The following is a 16479-nucleotide window of genomic DNA, read 5'->3' on the forward strand; positions in this document are numbered from 1 at the left end:
AGGCTATTCTGCATCAGTGTCAATGGACAGAGGCTCAAAACGTCAACTCTTTTCTTCTCTGCCGATGCTGCCAGACCTGCTGAGTTTTTCCAGGTAATTCTGTTTTTGTTTCAATGGACAGAGGGTCTGTAATGCACACTCTGCCAACTAGTATCTGAAAATTATATTGAGATCCTACAACCAGTGTAGGGCCCCAAAGTGTAGATTTTAGTAAGGTTTATGTTTGGCAGGAGCACATGCTACCCATGTTGAGGCCAATTTGAAAGTCAAGGTTAAGCCACAACCAGCCAATTTTTTTTTTCAAATTTTCATCTGCTTACCACCTTGTTTTCAGGATTTTCACCAAACCTACCTCCAAGAGGCTGGTAACAATATCAAGCTTTGTAAACTGAGATAAAACCTAGATTATGCACTGACTAAAACTCCCTGTGTTCTGAGCCAACAATACATGTCGGCCCTGAGTTCAAGACATCAATGCATTTTAGCATTTGACATTTCTTATACCAAGCATTCTGTGAATGCTATAGAAGAAATGCTCTAACCTGTTTGAGTGATAACTTTTTATTTATGAGTATACATTAATAATGGTGATAAATGTAGCTTTGGTGCACAGTCAGTTGTGCAATGGAGTAGTAGATTATAGATTTATGGACTTGATCATCAATGTCCTGAGTTACTCATCTGTGTCATACCATTGTGGACTGGTATCAAGCATGGGCCTGACACTTCCAAATTGGGAGGCAAGGAAAATTTACAGGAATGAGCCTGTGGGCTACTTTCAAAATCTCCCAATGCCATTGGCACAGGTCTTCGAGCATGCCATTCACCTGCGGCTGAATTTTATGTGCCCCCACCGGGTGTGCTTTCAGTAGGGTGGGGGGACATAAAATATGGCTGGTACCCAGCCCACCACCTTCCCACCCACCCCCGAGCTCAACCCCTATAACACAGTAGGTGGACGAGTGCCAAATATCCTGTGCACCTGCCATATTTAGTTAAATAAATAAGGGTCAATTGAACTTGTTAACCAGTCAGCCGACCCGATAAAATGCTGCCCATGTCATAATGCGGTTGGCATACGCAGTCAGGCATGAGTGGGCAGGCTATTTCTGTCAAAAGTTTTTTTAAGGCTCTGCCCCCCCCCCCCCCCCAAAAAAATATAGCACTCCCTTTTCTTCATATCCAACTGCTGTCTAAAACCCACCACTCCTACGCTCCGGCCCCCTCCCTAAGCTGGCCAAACCCTCCCCACACACAACCCTGGACTTACTTCACTCTGGGATCCATTGGGCCTTCTTCTTGGGACTGATTGCCAGCTTGGCAGCACCCACTAATGAGATCTTGGCACTGCTGGGGCTGCTGGGGCTGCTGGAGCTGCTGGCCAATCAGATTGGCCGGCAGCTCCCAAGAGCAGGACTTCCTCCCCAGTGAGGTGCGGAAGTCCCACATTCCACCAACTTAGCCTGTCTGCAGTGTGTTAAGGCTACATGGTGAGCTGTCATGCAGCATTTCGGCTTCCAGCTGACTTTCACCCCAGAGAGAGGGGGAGATGTCTACCACCCCTCTACCCTGTGCCTCCTGTACTATGCAGCCCCTAATCTCTAGACCAAGGATGGTTTAAAGCACTCTATGCTAATAGTAGACTTCTAAAACTAAATCTTCAAAAATATAGAATTAGGAACACCCATAAGTGGAACATAGAGTTACACCTAGCAACAAATGTATGTTTTCTGTAAACAACTGCAGGAAGAAGCAATGTTCTCCTGACACTGCTGATGTTGATATCTTTGACAACATGTAGGAAGTGCAGAATTGAGTTTTAGGAGAGTACATTAATAATAGGATTAAAATGTAATAACATTTATACAGAAGGCAATTAAAAACTTGCTGACTGGTACGAAGACAACAGCAATCATTGAATAACTAAGTGGATTCCTGGGCTCTCAGCCAAGAATACATAATGAGGCTTGGCTGAGAGCCCAGAAATCCATTAGCCTGTTGCAACACCTGAGCCCAAGGGAAGACATTGTTTGACAGATGACTCTGGCTCTCTGATCTATGTGACTAATTTTACAATGTTTACTTACACAAGATAAAGAGCTTTCAAGTGTTTTCAGTTTCTGCTATTGATAATTTACACGATCTAGATGATTGACACTTTTATTGGGTTGTAATTAAAAGGGTTTTTTTAAGAAAGTGGAAGTTATAATGTACAGCTTTTTTAAAGCTATTTTTATACACCCTACTGTCAGTATAAGATTCATTTGTTTTATACAGTGTATGGTGGGTGAATGGACATGCAAGTGTCATACCTTGGCACAGGGGGCATAAAGGGCCATAGGAGTTGTTTGGCGATGCATACATTGGCATGGAGGGCATGAGGGACCATTGAGGATGGGTGGGGAACATGAGGTGGCATGGATGGGGCATGGAGAGTGTGTGGGGAGGTGAAGGGGTTTGAGGAGTGAGGACTTTCTGTTTTTGTTATAACTGGGACAAAGTCTCTCAGCGCTGGGGCGGGCCTTTTAAACAGCCTACCTCTGCACCCGACAGCCCTTGTGGCTGCCTCTGATCATTTTCCCAGGTCAGTTGGCCCAACTGCAACTGCACCCACGCCCAAGAATGAAAGTCCTGTGCTTGCAGGAACTTTCACCCGAGATGTGTGGGCCAAGTTGGGAATTTTCCCGACTCTCGCTATCTGCCTCAAGTATGAAATCCCAGTCCTTTGCCTATGCTCCTGTGTCTCACATTCAAGCCTGTAAATGTTTTATAAAAACATGAGACTGAAAAACAGACTGAGGCTGCATCAGTGGCTGGCAAAGCACAATAAACATGTTTAGTTAGTTCTGCAGTCTCCTGGCAAGCGATTGGATTTAGGAGGATTGGACTGTTAGAGGCACTGGTGGATAAAAATTTCAGCTCAGATCTACTGGGAGTCTTTGCTGGCCAGTTCACTGTGGTTAACCTCACAGAAGCAGGGTTAATTGTGGGAGTTTTACACTTTGTGCAGTTTGATGTTTCATACATTGGCAACAATTAAAAGTCTATCATATTTAAATGAATACAGAGATTTGATGGATAAAAAGCACTTTTAACACTTGAAAATCTCTGGATTCCATTCACTGGAGCATTTCTTTAATTAGTTTAATTTTTATTGATGTAATCTCATATCGAAACATTTGTACTAACTTTCAACTAAATTGTTTACTTGTTTTAGTTTGCTCTTATACTAAAACGATATATCTCCATTGTATAAAATAACTTTAATAAAAATGTAACATAATTTAAATTAAACTCTGCTATATGAAAGTTTTAATTATTGGCTTCAGTTTCCTATTATTTAGAGGAATATCCTGACATGCAGTTTTCATTTATTCTAACAATAGTGGCCTTAGGTAAAAAGAGAAAATAACAATGGAAAATGCTTTTTTGAGGTGTAGTTTTTCAGATTAAATGTTAAACCAAGGCTCTTTCAGGTGAGCATAAAAGATTCCATGGCACTATCTTGAAGAAGAGCAACAGAGTTTGCTCCACTGTTCTGGCTGCGATATGTATTCCTCAACCAATGTCACTAAAGCAGATTAACTGATCACTATTTTATTGCTGTTTGTGAGACCTTGCTGTGCACCTATTGGCGGTCTCATTTCTCTGTGTAAAGGCAGTAAATACATTTCAAAGGCACTTCATTGGCTTTGTTGTCATGATGGCATAAAGGCTGCAAACTTAATTCTTTCGTTCTTCCTTTCTAAAATGTCTTGTTGGCTTTTGCTAACTGACACTGCAAAATCGACGAACAATAAACTGCAAGTGAATTCATTCTGCACAGTTCTGCAGTGTTGTGTCTATCTTTAACATGTTGTTTTTGCTGTGTTAAGATGGTGTGAAAACCCCTGCTTTGGCTTCGGATATCATCCATCATTGGCAGCAGTGTCCTGTGCTGTTATACCTGTAATCTTAAGCCAGAATTTTACATGACGCACGATATTTCGTTCGGCAGGTGTGCACCAGAGTCGGCTGCACGCCTGCCCGCTGATAATTGAAAGACCTATTAAGGCTATTAACAAGGTAATGAAGTTGAATTTTATGCTGCCCGTCCAACCTTAGGTACTGCTCAGCGCTACCGCTCACAATGCACACAAGGCGGGCCTCAATTGGCTTGCCCATGGGAAATCATGGTGCAGAGCCAATTACGGACAGCAGTCGGCTTCCCAACTGCCCCCGCCCACTCCTGCTGAGCCCGCCCAATGAATGTAAAATTCTGGCCTTGGGGCAACATTTTCCCCCCGTTGGGGGGGGAAGGGCGTGAGTGGGCGCGCTTCCGATCGGCGCCCCCAATTGAGGGCGCAGCGCCATTTTACGTGGGTGGGCCCACTAAGGCCTGCCCAGCATGATGTGCGCCAGGAAGCCCTGTGCGGGCGGGGGCAATCCCTCAGCCAGGAGTGTGCTCTTATGTACATGTGTGCGAAAGAACGCACAGTGCTGCCTCATGGAGATCGGCTCCAATTTAAAACTTTCAATAAAGATTAGAAAAAAAATTCCCTGCCATGTCCCCTTCATGTGACACTCTCTCCACATTCAATGTTCCTTGTTTCAAATAGTTAAAAAAAGAAAGTGGCACCTTTTACATCCCTCAGTACATCCCAAAGCAACTCACAGCCAATAAAGTAGCTTTGAAGTGTCCCAAAACAGCAATTGATAAACAACCTGAAAATCTATTTTTAGTGATGTTAGTTGCGGGATAAGTATTGCAGCCTCAGCTTCAACTGTTCCCTATAGCAAAGCATTCCGTGCTCCAACAACCCTTGGTGCAAACAAATTTCTCATAACCTATTAATTGCAGACTTTGCTTTAAACTTCTTTTATAATGCTTCCCACAGCACACACAATAACAGAATGTATATGCTTTCTTGAATAACAAGTTGATTATTTCCTTTTGTCTTCCTTTTTGGTCAATCCTAACTATAATCTGATTCACTATATCTTTATTTTCAGCCTAAGCCCTGACCTGCCACTCAGTCTTTCTCAGAACATTGAACATCTCTTCATCTTTTGTAGCTTGTGACCACTTGAGTATTTAATTTCTGACTTCTTCCCCATTAACCAGTCAATTAAACAGGTCACTGTCCAGCTGGATGAAGACTCAGCCAGATTACCTCATGCTGTGTGTGAATAATCTCAGTTCCTGCCAACATCTTAAATCTGAACCTTCACTGAAAGTATTTGAAACAAGATAATGTTGCCTCATTGTCACAAATTATGAACAATACACATTACAAATCACTGGCTCATCTGGACTGACAATACAATTTACCCATTTCTGCTCCTCAGTTCTAGCTGCAAGCTGGATTTTAACCCTGTGAACTCACTTCAATGCAGCACATCAATTAAACTATACTCTAATACCTGAGCAGTAAAGAGCTCATAAATCCTGAAACGGGATAGATCTATTACAGCGGAATCTGCAAAATCGATAATCAACTAATCTACCTGTCTGTTCACCTAGCAAAATTTAGGGAACAAAATCTGACAGGAGATGTTGCCTCACAACATTAACACCAGTCAATCAATCAGAAATCAATAACACAGCCCCCCAGATAATAAAAGTAGGTTATCTGGATTATTCTTGTCTTCATGCTGGTGTCTGGTATATGGTTGTGCCATATATCTGACCAAAATTTGGTTACTCGCAATTATTTACAAATTTCCATTATCCAGTGGCAAAACTTGAGGTTCCAATATATCCCTCAAAAAATTATCATTCCTCCACATCCACAGTACCAATAATATCCCAATTCCCCTCTTGAACAGATCAAGTATGATTTCTCCTGTAGACCAAGTTTCTTAACCCCTAGGTTCTGCAATGTGGTACATGCTGTGTTTTCTATTACATACCATTGAGCATAACGGCAGAGGAAACTGACACATGGCGAGTTTGCCAGAACATGCTGAGATGCTTCTCATCTTCTATGCATGCTAGAGTGTCATTTCCTGAACAATATGTCTTCATGGTACACCCGTTACCTTGCCAGCACTTGCAAGGGCTCATTGTTAACTATGCTCTTCTAATGTGGAGCTTTTTGGGTGTGGCTGATGATTCCCTGGGCTCCCCAGTCAGGACCTCAGTTATTTGTTCAAGTGTCTTTTTCAACAAAGCATACTCCATTGCCAGATTCTCAAACATTCTGAAAATAGTAATGATTCAATGGCTTTTTATCTGTCTGAGATACATTCAGGGCATGTTTGATTCTACTACTTTTCAATGATGTGGATAAATTCTTACTCTTACAAGTTGTATAATTGACAGTGATTTTATTACCATTTCATCAATAGTCTTTTAGCTAAAACAAGGATATTGGCTGCTTGTTGTCTAATTATGAAGATTTCCTTTTAGCAAGTAAGAACCAGGCCTAAAGATTGCATGAATTTCTTTCTAAATCATTAAGGTTGTGTTTGACCAATTAGTGGTTTTACATACTACCAACAAAAGAGAACACATTTAGTAATGAACATGTCAGGGCTGTTACTGTGTACCTCACATGTACGTTGTATCACTCTACATCCACATTGCATGTACAAACAATGCTAGTGCCATCCATCTTTGTTGTATGTATTGCAGATACTTGCGCATTCCTATTTTCTTCACTGGAGTAGCAAAATAGGGTGGAATTTTATGGCCCTGTTGCAGCAGGGGCAGAGCAGAAAATACAATGAGCCATTCAAAACTCCATTGACTTTGGCGGGACTGGAAGATCCCGCCAGCAGGAGGGGCTACAAAATTCCACTCATAGTAATATCATCCAGTGATGAACATAGCTGGATTATTAGAATTCAAAGAACGTTCTAGGCTCTCCTTGTGGTTTAGCAGATAATTGAACTCCCCTTGTCGAGTCTGGCCATGTAAATTAGGAAGGTCCCATGTTCAATATCAAATGTGTGTTTTATTAGCTGATTTCAGCCAGAGAAGCAGATGCTGTCCTATGGTTGGCTTTAGTGCCCCTCAGGTCAGGAGGGGGAAAATTAGCCAGGGGTTCCATTCCTGACATTAGTGACTTCTGCTTTAGAGTAGATATGCGAACTTAACAAAGTGAAAGAACTGGGCTTATTTATGATGGAACGTTCAAGCCCTAAATTATGTTGAACTCAGATACATTTCAATTTAATTTTTCACTGGATGAGCTTGATTTTCAATCTGAGGTCGGGAACTCAACAGTCAGATAATTTCTAGATGTTGACCCTCCGCCATAACTGCATTGCTCACGTGACACATTCTTTAAATGTAAATGCTATAATTGAGCCAGAGACAAGCTTAGCCCCCAATTAGTGACACCAAGAGTTACCAGGAGGCGAGAATGGCATGAGCAGCAAAGGCGGATGACAGCCATGATGGGGAATGCTACTGCCTTGCAGAAGAGAGGAGGCAACACCTCGGAAGGTCAGCAGCCTCACCAAACACAAAAGTGGCCAAAGAGTCAACTGAAAGGTATTGCACCCAATCTGGAACAAAATCCCCTAGTTTCCAAAGCTCTGATTAACTTTTAAAAATCACTTAATGGTTCCCTGCCTTGAACCCGACATGCACCAGACTGATCGGGTTTGGCGATTTATGAATTGAAAAACCCCTTCTGGCTCTTTGTGACTCATCCTCAAGGAGCTTATCAGGTAACTAATTGGAGGCAGGTTCCTGTCTTCTCCCCCTCATTTTGAAAATTTCATGTTGTCACAGAGGCACTGGAACACTTACATGCAACCTGGGAGCACTATTTTCAAAACACGCCCGTTCCAGCTCTCACCCCTACATGCAGCTAAAATTCACATAAAAAATTACTATATTGAAGTATCATAAATGAGGTGAATTCCCTTTTAGGGACTCAGCTTCAACAACGGCAGGCAATTTCATATTCCATCATAAACATATATATCTTTTGTTATTTCTATCTTAACTTTGACCTGGATTTTTGTGGGGTTGTGGAGACTCCGTGAAAACCCCAAAATGGCAGTTGGACCCCAGATCAGGAAATGCTGCCCCATTTCCAACAGATCCCATTTTCGCCAGCAGGGGAAAGGGAACAGGGCGTGACTTGCACAAGAGGGGAAGCCAAACTTAGCAGGCCATTTGAACTTGGTGCTGAGCTCAAACAGACCCCAGTTCGCTGCAGGAAGGGCCTTAACCGGCAGTGTGGGAGTTATGATGTTTTAGAGTAGTTGTAAATGCTCTTGAAGGGTGGATAAGGTCTGTAGAACTGTCAAGTTGCAAAGTTACTTAATGTCCAGCTCTTTAAAAATTGAACATAAGTCTGCCTGTGTCAGTGTGAAGTAAAATAACTCAAGCCGTCAAGTTATTTAAATCCCCAGCTGTTTAAAAAAAGAAAAAAAACAGGCTGCCTATGTTTGTGAGAGTTGAAAGAAATCTGTTCCAGCAGTTACAAAAGCTATTTGTTGACATAACTATCATTATATTATTATTAATGTTTGGCTGCTTTCCACAACCTATCACCAGCACAGTAGAGTGGTGTAAGTTCATGGTTTGATTCACAGCTCAAAGAGTTTTTTAAAGGATTAGATGTTTTTGATGTGGGGTTTGTTTTTATAAAGGATTAAGTACTTGAGGAGATTTAAATATTTTGAATAGGTTTTCACGAATGAGTTTTTTTGATATAGTGAAGTCTGGGTTAGATACATAGAACTTTATTTTTTTCATCTCAGTGTGGCTCCTGGGGGCTTCCCATGGTGGATACTGAGTGAGTTGGCATGGAGGGTGTAAGGAGAAGGGGTGGTGGGTGTGTTGGCATCAGTTAGCATGAGTTGGTATGAAGGTGCCATAGGGGCTATAAGGAGTCATGGAATGGGTGAGAAGCATGGTTTATTATGTGTTGGCATTAAGATGGTATAGGGACCACTGGGGTGGGTGGGGCCATGAGTTGGCATGTATGAGATATGGGGAGTGGGTGAAGACGTTTGAGGGGTGAGGATTAAAGGGCTTAATGCTTAACAAAACAACTAAGATGAAGTCCCAGAGAACTTTTAACAGCATGACTTGACACTCAGCAGCCCCTGTAGCCACCTTCAATCTGCATCCTGGATGGCACCCCACCCCCACTCCACCCCCCATAATGAAGATTCCGCCACTCAGGAGAGTTTCTCCTAATGCGGACAAGGTGAGCAGGGAGATTTCCTGACTCCAACCACCCAATTTCGGAGCAAAAATCCAGGCCTTTATGCCTGTTTCTTACTGTTTCACCAAGCAGCGGAAACAACCGATCACTGAGGGGGGCATAATGGTATTGTCACTGGACTGGTAATCACGAGACCCAAGTTAATGTTCTTGGTGGGGGGGGAGGGGGGTGTCTGTGTTTGAATCCCACCATGGGAGATGGTGGGATTTCAATTCAATAAACACCAGGAATTAAAAGTCTGACGGTGACCATGAAACCATTGTTATAAAAACCCATCTGCTTTGTTAATGCCCTCTGAGCAAGGGCAATAAATGCTGGCCAAGCCAGTGATGCCCACATCCCACGAACAAATAAACAAAAACTATGCTACCCATTAACTTTCTTATTTTCATAACTGTAAATGGTTAAGAACAGTTTAGATTTTTTAGACAGCGGCAAGTTCTTCTATAATTGACCTCTGCTTGATCCTGGGGTGAACTGTTGAAAGATTTTCAGCTGCCTTTTTACCATATTTAACCAAAAGTAGAAAATGTATCTTGGGTCTAAAATCAAACCACAGGAAGAAATATGAAGAAAATGTATCTAATGTTCCCTCATTAACAGAGAAGAAAATCTTTGGGTGTATTTTCTTTATTTTGGCCCCACTTTATATATTATTCTGTCATTTATTCAGGAGATCCAGTACATAAGGAAATATGTTTTTTTTTTGTTTATACTGCTAATACTGGAATATTCAACAATAGAAAATAGAAAATTGCAGGAAACAATTTTGAGAGAAGGTATGTGACTGAAACTGCAAAGGAAATGAAATCATGCCAAAGATTTACAAGACTGCGCCATATCTGATCTTGAAGTGAGCTGCACACCATTGTGGTTGTTGGCTACACCAATATGTGCTAGACATTTCTGTAGTTGGAATCCACTATTAAAATAGACCCTCATTGGACTGTGTTTCCATTTCTCTCTCCCCAATGTAGCTTCTCTTTCTCCTCTCTTCAACCTTATTTACTTAGCAAAATAGCAATTTCCACATTTTAGCTGATGCCTTTGCAGAGTTCAGCAAAGGGCTGAGCTCTCAGATCAATCCTAGTACCAATAACATGCAATCAGGCTTATAGTTCTTTTATTAACTTTGATCCAAATTGTTCATCTTCAAAAAGGTGTAGAACATTTAGGACTGGGAAATGAACATTTTCAGTATTAAGAAACCAAGGTCAATAGTATGCAATCCCAAGTCAGGTATAATAAGATTAAATGCATGGCAAAGCTTCTTGCCCCTGCAACACCTCTCAATTCCTTTAATAAAACAACCCCAATTTTCATCCCATCAGCCTATGTTGAATTTAAACCCAGGCTCCACATATGAACAGTTGGTATCTAATTCACTGTGCCACTGAGTTCCCAACCAGTGGCAGTTATTGTATCTATATTGATCTGATTTAATCTCTTGCTTATTACCAGCTTAAGTTGGAAATGTAAATGCATTTATATTTCTACCAGTTGCAGTATGCACTTGAAATCAGAGAGCAAATGTTTGAGGACTCTGGGTCTATACTCGATGGAGTTTAGAAGGATGAGGAGGGATCTGATTGAAACTTGCAGAATACTGAAAGGCTTGGATAGAGTGGACGTGGGGAAGATGTTTCCATTAGTAGCAGAGACTAGGACCCGAGGGCACAGCCTCAGAGTAAAGGGAAGACCTTTTAGAACAGAGATGAGGAGAAACTTCTTTAGCCAGAGAGTGGTAAATCTATGGAATTCATTGCCACAGAAGGCTGTGGAGGCCAGGTCATTGAGTGTATTTAAGACCGAGATAGATAGGTTCTTGATTGGTAAGGGGATCAAAGGTTACAAGGAGAAGGCGGGAGAATGGGGTTGAAAAACTTATCAGCCATGATTGAATGGCAGAGCAGACTCAATGGGCCAATTGGCCTAATTTCTGCTCCTATGTCTTATGGTCTAATTCAGAGTTAACAAATAGCCTTTGTCTTTCAATTATTTCAAACATTAGAATTCTCTTGTGCAGTCAATTTTCATTTGTATTAATAGTTATATCAAGCATCACTTGTATGTATATATTCCCAAACATTGTGGAATAATACAAATCACTCACACGTATTATTCACAAAACATTTGAAAACTCTTCTGTGTTCAGAACAGTTGAGTTAACGGTCCAGGTTTAATCCCACATCAGAACTATGAAAATTGCAGATGCTCAGAACTTAAAAAGGAACAGAACAAAGGCAAAATAAGGAACACATGCACATGCACGCACACATGCTTGCACACACCCATGCAGAGAGAAATGTGCACACATGCATACATGCATGCACGCACAAAGGCACACGTGTGCATGCACACAAACACATGCACATGCACACTGAGACACACAGAGTGCCCCAAACATGCATGCACACACACAGGCAGACACAGAAATCACATGCATTCACATACTCCCACACAAAGACACACATGCATGCATACCGGCATACACATGTACGCAGAGAGATGTATATGCAGAGACACAAGCAAACAAGCACGGGCATACTTGAAAGAGGAAGGAAAGTGATCTGGTTAAAAAGAAAACAGGAGAGGGTTAAATAGCTGAAGTGATATTAACATGACGTAATGGGAATGAATGAAATAAATTAAATGAAAGACATATAAGCAACAGATGTGTGAATAGTTGAGTTAATGGGGGGAAGAGGCTAAGGCAGATGAGAAATGGAAGCAGGTAAAGCTGTAAAAGTGGAATACGATGCAGCTGGCTGAGAGAAGACCAGCAGGCTGACATCAAAGTTGAAGACCTTGCTACCCTGGTAGTGATCTGATAGGGTCCCGACTCCGAACGACAATCCTTCTTCCCCAGTCCCAAAGCACCAAGACTACTAAAGATAAAATGGTAAAAATGATAATGATAAAACTAAAAATAAAGATAATAAGATTTTAAAAATCAACTCCTTGGTCAGTACATATGGCAGACAAATAAAGACAGAGTATCACTTCAATTCAATTACAGTATGGCAAGGTCGCAAATAACTCAAACTGGCAGCACATGAATCTAGGACTGAGGTCAGGAAGTCTTTTAATTATGCAAAGTGATCATTCTTGCCAAGTGTCAGTGTTTCATGCTGATAGTGTATCGGTGGACTGTATTTACTAACACAAATCAGAGGTGACCAGCCTTCTCTGTCCCACTGCAAACAGTACACATTCATCTGCTACACACTGGGCCGAATCTTCCAAGGAGTAAATCACTGAAAGATTGTCACTCTACTCCCTTTTACCTATCTTACACTGGAACCCACATTTCTCACCCAGACTTCCAAACTGGGCCTCCTGAGAAATGTGGAGTATACCTGCTCCTCGTGTTCTTCCCTCATACTGTAGGAGCATTGGGGGGAGCCAAGCCACACCCCCTTTTACAGCACTAGCTGCCGTACACCAGTAAGTTTAAACATCCCTGCCACTTTGACAAGCCAGGGAGAGAAGGTAAGTGTGTAAGTTAAGTCTGTGGGAGGATAGGGTGGCAGGTAAGTGGGTGAGGGAGTAGGGTGGGTCGGGGGGAGGTTGTCAGGGTGTGTTGGCGGGGTCAGGGTTAGGGACCAGTTGGGGGTTGGGGAGGTTGTAAAGGTGGAGAGTAGTTGAGGTGGGGGATTGGGGCTAGTGGGGCGAGGACTAGTTGGAGATTTGGGAGGAGTAATCGGGGGGTTAGTCAGTTTTGCGGGTAATCAGATAGCTCTGGGGTAGTCAGGTGGAGGGTGGGGGAATAGTCAGGGGCCGGGAGGATAGTCAGATAGTTAGGGAGGTAGTCGGGTTGTTAGAGGGGAGGTCGGGGGTCCACTGGGGAGTTTGGGGATAAGTGGTATATTTACCAAGGAGTTAGAACTGGCTTTAATCCTTCTAATCTTTCCTGGGGAATTATTCGGCTAAGTGATTCGGAATCATCCAAAGTTTCCAACTTTAAATCAGAATTTCAGAAGTTGAAAATTCCCAGGCAACTCCTGTGTAGCCAGCGTATGGGGAATTCTGAGACGTCCCTCAACGCATCGGAGAACAGGAGACCTGGGCCTATGTATCTATCAATGTCCCAATAATGCTTCCCTTGTGAAAAATTTGTTCTTAGTTTTAACTTGTGAACAAACATCCTGTTTTTCACAAATAGTATATTTCATGTTGTCCGTTTTGTGCGTTGTGAAGTTCTGTTTTAATGTTAGCTATGCACAAGGGTGTAAACTTGAGAAATAAATCCTACTTTTTCACACCTTGTGAATGGTTTTAATTTGGAACTTTTAGATTTACTTAAGAGACAGCTGTAATGGAGCCTATTGCTTTCTCTGGATTAGGGTGAGACTTTGTCACTGGCATCTGTCTTGCAAACATGTCATACCCATAACAACAAGTGCAAGAATGTTCTTGTAGTCACATGCACTCCTCAAAAAACTGATTTAAAAAGTACAAATGCAATCTAATGATGAAGATATGTGATTTAAAAATATTGTTTATTTTTGAAAACATTCTTTTTCCTTGCCCTGAAAGTTGAAGGAAATCTATTTGCACTAGGCATTTAAAGGAAGCACAAAGTTTATTTGCTGGGTGTCCAGCATTCAGCACTGTTTCAATACTACCCCTGGATGACTTCTTGTAAATAATGAGATTTTTGGGTGGGAGGCAATTTATTAAAATAAACAAGAGTTCAGAACTATGTAACTATGTAAATTGGAAGGCTTATAAAATACATTGTGCCTCTGTTCTCAAAAACATTAACAAGGCATTGACCAGTGGAAAGTATTTATACCTGTACTGAAGTTTCCAATTAAAGCAAAGCTACTATTTTATTTCTTAAATGTCTTATTTAATTTTTTAAAATTTAAATATCCTCATTTCTTAAGCTCTTAATTAGTTGTAGGCCTGTATATTTCTTAATATAGACTATTGTAACTCTTTCGAGTACAAACATGTTTCCATCTGTTTCAGATGAAGTTATATTGTTTCATAGTTTGCCACTGTGAGATTTGAACTCTTGATAATCTTTTAAATGAAAACCAAATCAACAAAATTGGGATAAATCAGGCACAGCCCCTAATTCAGGTCAGCTGTAAAACCAAGAACAAAGTTTAAAGGAAACTTACAAACTTTAAATCAAAATGTGATTAAAGGGGTCAACAAAACACCCCAGTCCCCGCGGTGCCCACCGAGCACGGAAGGCCTCGAGAGTGCCAGCAGACACCGCGTGCTCCTTCTCCAGGGACATCCGGCAGCGAACGTAGCCGCGGAAGAGGGACAAACAATCGGGCGGGACTCCCCCGTCGATCGCCCGCTGCCTGGACCTGTTAATGGCCAACTTGGCCAGGCCCAGGAGCAGGTTCACGAGGAGGTCCTCCTCCTTCCCGACCCCCTTCCGCACCGGGTGCCCATAGATCAGGAGCGTGGGGCTGAAGTGCAAACAAAACATCAATAAAAGGTTTTTCAAATAACTAAAAAGGGAGTGCAGCCTACAACACCCTATGTATACATGGTCCACGGACTCCACAAGACCGCAAAAAGGGCATGTGTCCTGAGAGTCCGTGAACCTATGCATCCTCTTATTATAAGGGACTGCTGCATGCAACACCCTCCAACCCAGGTCCCCGATAGAAAGGGGGAGGACACCTCCGTAGAGGGCCTCCCATCGAGGGCCTCCGCCGCCGGACGGCAACAAGGCACGCCAGGGCGTGTCTGGTCGACGGACAAGGGCGAGAAAATGGAAGGTGTGCAGCAGCAGTCCATACAAAAAGCCCCTCTTTGCTGTGCCAAAAGGCACAGAGGGCATGTCCCCGAGGCGGCTCATATTGCGGGGCACCAGCACCCGAGGGAGGGTTCGGGGCTTGGGGCCAATGTGGAATTCCGTCCGAACAGGGGAACGCTCAGACGGAAGACCACCGCGCACCTGGGCCACCTCAAGACCCAAAATAACGTCGGGTCCGAGCACGACCGTTCTCAGGTCTTGGATGGCATCGGCTGCGACCTGGACACTCACAGACGCGCGTCGCGCCAACTCCTGCGGGAGCATCCAGCCCAGTCCTCCGCCACCCAGCACGTCCCCGATCCTGGTCACCCCTGCGGCCACAGCCCTCCTCTCCGCCAACCACTGAAAAGGACGGAGGGGCGGATTCCTGAGCAGCGGCTCTCTGACGATAGCCGCTACTCCTGACGGGGGAGAGCTGCGTCGCGAGGCGACCACTTTCCAGACTTTGATCAGGTCCTGGTAAAAGACGGGCAACGCCTGCAAGGAGCCACCGAGGCCCAGCTGTTCTATAAACAGGAGCTGCACGTCATAATTCAGGCCGTGCACCTGACGGAAGAAATACGTCATCAGGGCACACCATCTAGGAGGAGGCTCAACGTAGAGGTATCGCTGCAGGGTCTGAAGGCGGAAAGTCGCCACCTGTGTGCGTAGGCACACTAGCGCCTGACCACCCTCCCTAAGCGGGAGACTCAGAACCTCGGCAGCGACCCAGTGCAATCTTTTGTCCCAGAAGAAGTCGACTAACAATCTCTGGATTCTTGTGACAAAGTCCGGGGGAGGGGTCAAAGTGACCAGCCGATACCACAACATGGCGGCGATCAGCTGGTTTATGACCAGAACTCGACCCCGGTAAGATAGCACTCGGAGCAGTCCTGTCCAGCGCCGCAGGCGAGCGGCATAAAGTTACGTTGTTTCATAGTTTGCCATTGTGAGATTTGAACTCTTGATCTTGGGGTTACAAACCCAGTACCATAACCACAGGTACAAACACTGGGCTGCAGGTAATTAACCTTAATTGGGGAGTTCACATAAGGCTGATGGTGTTGAGTGGTTAATTCGTTCACTCTTGGCATTGAGTTTTATGGGGATTGGTTTTAATTTGGAATATTTGAATACACATCAATCTTTAACATCGTAACTGACATGGAAAAGTTCAGTGAGAGATATGACTGCTTATGGTTTCAGTGGAAGGGGAGAGGGGCAGAACATTGCACTCTGAGAAACTGAGCATAACAGCACCAGGGGATACCTGAGAAAGCAAGGTGACAAATCTTTGCATTTTACATAATTTCACTGAAAACCTTTCGTTTCAAGTTGGTTCTGATTGTGTTTTGACTATAAAAAAAAACAGAACAAGAAAAGGTCACGAGGCCCACCAAAACTGCTCCCCCCACCCCCCAACTAACCTCCTGACCACACAACTACCCCCGAGCCCTCCGATTACACCCCCCACATCCGAACTGACTAACCCCCAACCACCCGACTACTCCTTTCATATAGGAGCATAAGAACAGGAGT

General features: G+C 43.2%; 1 protein-coding gene across 4 annotated transcripts in view; it reads left to right on the top strand.

Annotated features, from left to right (window-relative positions):
* Positions 1 to 16479, top strand: part of col8a2 (collagen, type VIII, alpha 2) — a 416640-nt gene that overhangs the window by 277503 nt on the left and 122658 nt on the right. The gene's annotated exons all lie outside the window — the stretch shown is intronic.

This window comes from Carcharodon carcharias, chromosome 19 (assembly GCF_017639515.1).
Source record: "Carcharodon carcharias isolate sCarCar2 chromosome 19, sCarCar2.pri, whole genome shotgun sequence".
NCBI lineage: Eukaryota > Metazoa > Chordata > Chondrichthyes > Lamniformes > Lamnidae > Carcharodon > Carcharodon carcharias.